The following is an 8236-nucleotide window of genomic DNA, read 5'->3' on the forward strand; positions in this document are numbered from 1 at the left end:
ATATATATATATATATATATATATATATATATATATTTATATATATATAATTTTTTTGAAAAGATTCATTAAATCTTCACAATTTACAAATGTGACGTCAACAGTTTTAGTATAAAATCCATATATATATATATATATATATATATATATATATATATATATATATATATATATATGTGGTCAAATGAAAAGTTTCTTAAAATGAGAAGCATAAAATTTTCAATGTGCATATTTTTTTGAATAAAATGTGCAATTTTTTTTAAAAAAAGATACATTAAATCTTCACAATTTACAAAAGTGACGTCGTTCTCCAAATCCAACCTCACCTCAGCCGGGATAGTATAAAATCGATTACAAAAATAAGCTTTCTCGTACAATATATATATATGATTCAACCCAAAACCAAAAAGACCATCTTCCACATTCCTATACAACATTCCATCGTCCTCGTTCTAAGGTCACGCCTGACTCTCTCCCCAGACCACCATCATTATTTTTTTACTCCTCCTGCCATTTAAATATACACAGTCATAAACTCATAATCATCAACCTCTTCTTCTTCTATTTATATAAATACTCGAACTATACTTTATATTAGTCATACTGTTCTTCTTCATTCCTGAATCCTCATTCTTTCTCTGCATCCCTTAAATTTCTCCTTTCTCTCTCCTCTCTCTCTCATTTCTTCTGTGTGTGTTTCATTTTCCAGCTAATCCACCTATATTACCGTACTAATTTCAAATAAAAACAAACTCAACCCATAAACAAACAAAAACAAAATCCCCATTTTTATTTTTTTTCTAACTTTCTCTCTCCTCCTATGAGACTTCCCTTCCGAACAATACTGTGCAATCATTACAAACACACTTGTTCATTCCTCTCCCTTTTCAACCCCATTCTACTCAAACACCACCACCACCAACCACCTTTACCACCACCAACAACACTCCAAATGAACACCTTCTCCTGCCTTAGACGCCGCCGAGTTAAGGATAAAGACCAAAAACTCCTCGTCATAATGGGTCCCACTGGTTCAGGAAAATCAGGCCTTTCAATTAAACTCGGAACTTATTTTCCTTCCGAAATCATCAACTCCGACAAAATCCAACTTTACAAAGGCCTCGACATTACTACCAACAAAATCCCATTAATCGACCGACTCAACATCCCTCATCATCTACTCGGTGAAATCGACCCTAAATTACAACCAGAGTTAACCCCATTACAATATCGAGCTCGAGCATCGTCTATCATTTCCAGCATCACCTCTCGCCGAAAACTACCGTTATTAGTCGGCGGTTCAAACTCATTAATCCACGCTCTTTTATCCGTAAATCCGGATTCAGACCCGTTTTCCGGGTCAGACCCAGATCCGGTTAGCTCAGAGTTAAGATACAAATGCTGCTTTCTTTGGATTGATGTGTCATTGCCAGTGTTAAACGAGTATTTGATAAAACGAGTTGATGATATGCTTGACTCGGGGATGGTGAACGAGTTAGCCGATTTTTACGAGTCAGAAGTTGATGAGTTGGCGCCTAATACAGGGCTAACGAAGGCAATTGGTGTACCAGAATTTGAGCGGTACTTCAAGTGTGATGATCAGGTGCGGAGAGGTGTATACGATGAAGCAGTGAAGAATATCAAGGACAACACGTGTCAGCTTGCCAAAATACAGATGGAGAAAATCCAACGGCTGCGAAATGCCGGGTGGGGTCTACATAGAATCGACGGTACTGATACGTTTAGAGCGGTTTTGGATGGGAGTAAGAATTGGAGTGATATATGGGAGAAACAAGTAGTGGATCCAAGCATTAAAATCGTGAAGAACTTCTTAGAGGAGTGAGTAGGTTTATATTTTACAGCTTTTTTCCTCTGTTTTTTGTTTTTTTTTTTTTTTTTTGAAAAAATAATCATCTTAATTTTTTTCCCCTGAATATTAACTACTACCATGTATATATGGTGGGTGAAACGTGAAAGGATTTTTTTTTTTTTTTTTTTTTTTTTATTATTATTTTTTTTTAGGGAGGCTAGTATAATTTCAAAAAATTTTGACCTTGGTTTTTCATAAATTCAAAACACAGGAAAAAAAAAAGATAAAATTTTGAAATGTATGATGGTTTCCTTAGTTTCTCTGTAATGTACTTGGCGCGGATTGGTTGCGTTAAGTGTTGTTACGGTGGTGTGTCGCGAATTGAGATTAAATCTTGTCTACACGATAATGCATTTGTGTGTGGGTACCTACAAAAATTATAAGAAAATCTTTTACTTGGTGGACATTTTTTTGGTTTCTATTTTTAAACTTTACTGTTTGATTTGTTAATATCCCACCATGTAAATGATGATCTATACCTTTGTATCTTTGCCTTTACCTTCATTTGAGTTTTGACAGCCATTTGTACATTGTGAGACGATTAACCAACAGTTTTTTTAACATCTTCTAGTGTTACATGATTATTCCATCTTTTATTTTAATACATTGGATAAGCATAACATATAAATATGATCCTAGTGTATTAGTTTAGGTTTGGAGTTTCTCTTTGATGTGCTACTCCATGTATTTATATATACCCTTTAAAATATACAACTACATACCAATATATACCAACTTACTACTACTCCATAATAATTTACTATCATAACCATTAATTAAAAAACAGTTTGAGAAAAGGACATATAAACTATACTCGTACTATATAAATCCTATTGTTGGAATTTATATCTTTAACATAGCTAGCTATAAGCCTACACCATAACTAATATTCTTCAAAATGGTAAGTGTGATATTTTAAGGAATTAGCTAGGGTTGAAGATACATTTAAGCATAAAAAGTTATTGTATGTTTACTTTCTAGGAGAATAGGAGAACTGGAGAGGCCTTGAATCCTATTGAATGGTCCTTCTCCTATAGTCCTATTATATAGACTTGTTTTATTGTTTATTTATGTCGTTATAAATAATGTGTGCAGTTTCCTTTTTGAGCAAACTTTCTTAAACTTTTACTCTTCAACCTTATTCTCTCTTGTACATTTTCTTTCCCAATGCATTCTTTGTTTCAAGACAAGTATGCTAGGTAATATGAGACATGAAACACATAACCAACCATGAATTGAAAGTCTAATGCTTATAGCTGGTATAAGGAGGTTCGAACAAGTAAAATTCTTAGACAACGTATTTTGTTTTTTTTCTTGTCATATACAACAAAACTTTTGGAGATCTTTTGCGTCAAGATATTACTAATGATAACAAATAAATGAGGACCAATATTATAGCATACACATTTGACGTGACAATACATACATATAGATTCATCTATTGGTAGCGTGCATCTAAAGTTATAAGTAATTACATTAAGCCAAATACATCTCATTGTACTCTTCTCAACACAATACTTTAGGTCTAAATCAACATTGGCATCTTAGATAGAAGAATAAATACTCCATTTTTTTTTTCCAGCCTGGTGATAGCAAAATGAAGAATAAACTTTTATCCCACATCTATGCATCAATTTTTTTCACACCCCTTAGAAAATGAGGAAAGTTAGCGGGCTTAGGACGACGCGATTTGTGCTATTACAAAACGAAAATTCTCCTAGTACAATTTGGTACCACAAAATAATTTTTTAGTACAAGAACGATCATAAAAATAAGATATGTCATCAAATTGAAGGGTATATATGTTAGAACTTAGAAGGAGCACGTAGGGGGTAGGACAAAGTTTATTAAGATAATTGTAACTTTTCTATTTTCATACAAATTTGAAAAGGACTTGTAAAGTTAAATTCAAATAAGAGTTATTTAAAAACACGGAGAAATGGACCTCATATCATGATCGGATTGAAGAGAACTATTTCAGTCATTGGAAAAGTTTCCAATCTGTTTCAGTTTAGATTTATTCTCTTTAACTTATTTCAGATTATGTTCAAATTAAATAAGAAAAATGTAGATAAGATAAGATAGATTTGTTAACAAATGCAATGATAGAAAATCCAAACCAAACAAGATCAGAGACCAAATCAAATTATTTAAATCGGACCAGACCTTAAAATGTTCAAACCAAATTACCTTTTTAGGTGAAAAGAATTAGTCTTTAATTAGTCTCCTGTATAAATTAGTTTTGGTTCGATTTTATTATTAGTTTAAAATAATGTATAACTTCTAAGAAAAGGAATTTTCACCTTTAATAGTTTAGGAAGATTTTTACATTGAGAGCTATATACTTAAAATTAATTTTATTTTTTTATATTTTATTTCAAATATTATTATATTTTTAAAAAATTGAATGTAGAAATAGTTTAAAATTTGCCCAAACTGGTCCTGATCCAGGTTTTTGACTAGTTTTATTGGTCTAGCCTAGTTTGGTTTCGATCACTATTGCATAACTTATCTAGTCTCTAAATCTTGTATTTGTAAAATTTTGGTATGCTCATAAATTTGTGGTTGGATCGGTGACCAACCATAAATTCAGTATTTGTTTGTATGTCCAAAAAAAACATACCTTTAATTTCATACTCTATTTAAGGTTTTGTTTTTTATACCTTATTATGTTTTAAAATTTCATTTTAAAACTTATGTTGAGAAAATCTAAAAACATTATATATATGATAACATTTGTTGGCCAATTGATCAGATTGGTAAATAAAAAAAAAACCTCTAGCGACAATTTGGTAAAAACACTTACTCCGGCGACAATTTGGTAAAAAAAACTAACAATATGCGACAATTTGTAAAAATAATAAACTCCGGCGACATTTAGACAAAAAAATCTATTTTTTCCCGACAAACTCTTTAAAAATCCTATTTTAATTTGTTTTTGTGTTCTTAAATTTATCTTTTCCATTTAAAATTTTGAATTTACATGTCATCCCTTTTTATTTCCAACCCCTTTTTAAAAAAAATTCGTTAATAAGGGGTATGAAACTTAAGTGAAAATTGATACTTAACGTTTTTTTTCTTCAAATTGTTATTTCCGTTAAAAAGGGTTGGTAAAATAACAAGAAAAACGAACTATATTAAGCATTCGCGAGTAATTTATCGGAAATTTTTGTATTTTTTGGGTTAATTGTCACCTGAGATTATTTTATTTACCAAATTGTCGCTTAAGGTTAGATTTTTTTACCAAATTGTCGTCGGAGTAAGTTTTTTTTACCAAATTGTCGCTAAGGGTCTTTTTTATTTACCAATCTGGTCAATTGACCAACATTTGTTTATATGTTAATAAAAAGTGTAAGTGAAAATCATATAACTAATATATAAAGCTAAACTTTTAGCCAGGTCACGAGGCAGCGACACTTGGCATTCTAACTTTTCGCCAAGTGTCGCGCCACGTTGGATAGGTTCAAATTGACTTCATAAGATAAAAAGGTTAGTTTAGAATTCTATTTTGAATAGAATTTTAGGATAAAATTGTTTAGTTAAAGTTTTATTTTGGATAAAATATAATTTGAGTGTCGCGCCACGTTGGTTAGATTTAAATAGACTTCATAAACAATACGGGCATCGCACGGGGCACAAAACTAGTATGTAAATATAGTGAGGTAATAAAATTTAAATTTATAAACATTTGTTATCGGTGGAAAAAAAAATTGGGTAAATTGAAATTTAAAAAAGGTTAATTTTTAAATTACCACCCAAAAATGTAACCATTTTCGAACTAACCACTCGTTTAATTTTAAATTATCACCCCTTAAATTAAATAAATGCTCAGATTACCACCCATTTTAAAAATCCGGTGGATTTTCCGTCTGTAGGCCCACCTAACACTTACTTGACCCTTTAATTTTGACTGATTTTTTCCCCGATTTTTCTTTTTAAAAATGCTCTCAATACTTTAATTCACATTTCCTTCACCAAATCCTACCAAATTTCAAAGAGAAAAATGTGAATTGAAGTTAGGAGAGCGTTTTTAAAGAGAAAAATAGGTGGAAAAATCAGTCTAAAGGGTCAAAATAAGCGTTGGGTGGGTCCCACAGACGGAAAATCCACCGAATTTTTAAAATAAAAAATTAAACAGGTAGTTAGTTTAAAAATAGTTACATTTTTTGGTATTTAAGGAAAAAAAATGTCTCTACTAAATGGGAAGTGAGTAGGGGAAAAAAAAAAAAAAAAAACAGAAGAGAAAATATTTGTCATTTTTGAGGAAGAAATTATGAATTTGGGCTGTTTTGGAAAAGAGATTCTTGTTATTGAGAATCTAGAGGACAAATGCTTCACATGTATTTTTGATTAATATTTCTTTCCTCTGCAAATTGAAAATTTAAAAATAATAGTATATGGGCTAATTACAACATTAAGATTCCAACGTGTAGCTATTAGTAGTAATTGAGGTGACAATGCATGAATGCAGTAGTTTCACTTGTTTAGTAGGCCTAGCTAGTCAAGGAACTCCATTTATATTTTAGGGACACATACTATGGAAAAAAATAATTATCATGATAGTATATTCTTTAAATTTTTTTAAAGTCCAAGAAATTCATCTTTTGAAAACTAAAAAGAGATATAATGGGGCATAGTAAGATGCTTAAGAGATGCTTATATGACTTTAATTAATATGTTGTTTTCAACAATTAATTAAGCTAAGTTAGCTTTCGGTATTAATTAATTTTACTAATACTATGCTACCAAGAGAAAGGTGCAATTTGGCATTGAGTAGTTAGTTGAAACTAATTAAAATAAAGTTAATTGACCTCTTGATTCTGTTAGTTGATTAATTATAAATCAATTGTTGTAATATAAGTTCATTATTATTTCCATAGTGTAAGAGTTGGGTAGAAATGTCGTTTAAATATGAATTAAAAAAAGATTCAGATTTGAGTTTATTTCAGAAGTGTTTCCAATAACCCCTTGTCGAATATATGTAAAGGAGCTTTGTAGGGTTATAAAATAAAGTACTTTCTTTGTTCCATTAGTTCTATTTTTCTTCTTACTAATTTTATTCACATATTTTATATTCATTATTTTCAAATGCTAAAAAATAGTAATTTTTTGGTGTAGCAGGCCACACCATGCGACAGGGGTTGCCGAGTTTTTTTTTTGTTGTTGTTAAGGGTTACCTGAGTTTTTCATTTAGAGGTTACTTGAGTTTTTCAGTCAGGGGTTACTTGAGTTACTCGGTCAGGGGTTACTTGAATTACTCGGTTAGGGGTTACTCGAGGGATTCACTCGGTTAAGAGTTACTCAGTCAGGGTTACTCGAGTTTCTCAATCAGAGGTTAGTTACTCGAGTTTCTTGGTCAGGGGTTACTCGAGTCACAATTTTTTATATGCGGCCTAAACAAGAAACTCGAGTAACTCCTGACCGAAAAACTCAAGTAACCCTTGACTGAGAAACTCAAGTAACCCCGAAAACTCAAGTAATCCCTGACCGAGAAACTCAAGTAACCCTTGCCGCACGGAACAACAGGCCGCATATAAAAATTTGTAGCTAAAAAATAGTTAAATTTTAAGATTTACACATGGAGAAAAATCTAATAAAATGCTTTATAAATGTCTTTTTCTTAATTTATCGATTCTTATATAAGTAAAGCTTTTATCATCTCAAATTCAACATTCCAAATAAAACAAACAAAACATAAAAGGAGGGAGTAACTAAGATTCACCACAACTTTAACATAGACGGTCCAAAATACACTTTGTGATAGAGTATAATACATATTATTTAATGGTTGAGGCATAGAAATATGTTTTATACTCTATCACGCTCTCTCATATAAGGGCCCGTTGGCCGGGCTTGATGTATGGATGCAGCATAAGCCCTCCTCATAAGTCATACCCTACGCTTAATGTATCACTTGAAATGAGGGGTGGGTGAGATTTGAACCCGTAACCTTTGTATTACACTGGCTCTTGATATCATACCAATTCAACCAAAAACTTATAAGCTTAAGATTTTGATTGAATTGGTCCACTAACACTTTGCCATTACTATCCATGGACATATATCTTCTTCTTTTAATTTGAATGAACATTATGAAGGGACTTAACAACTTAAGCATGTGTTAGGGGGTTCAAGCTAACGAACTCTTGATTTTATTTTTCACTTTCGCGATGTCAAATGTATTATTTACCATTAACTAACTCACAATTTTTTTTTTCTACATTGAGAACGTCACTCTACTATGCCATTTAATTACAACTAACAATTTAAGTATAGTGATTAGACCTTATATATGAAATGATAAGTATATATGCAACTAATAAAATTAACCTACTTTGAGTGTACGATAATACTCTTAGGATTTTA

The 8236-nt window shown here is 31.3% G+C and overlaps 1 pseudogene; it reads left to right on the forward strand.

Annotated features, from left to right (window-relative positions):
- The first annotated feature begins 441 nt into the window (after window positions 1-441).
- LOC145597173 (adenylate isopentenyltransferase pseudogene) lies at window positions 442-2424 on the forward strand (annotated as a pseudogene).
- Window positions 2425-8236: the final 5812 nt, after the last annotated feature.

Source organism: Chenopodium album, chromosome 1 (genome assembly GCF_948465745.1).
Source record: "Chenopodium album chromosome 1, dcCheAlbu1.1, whole genome shotgun sequence".
NCBI lineage: Eukaryota > Viridiplantae > Streptophyta > Magnoliopsida > Caryophyllales > Amaranthaceae > Chenopodium > Chenopodium album.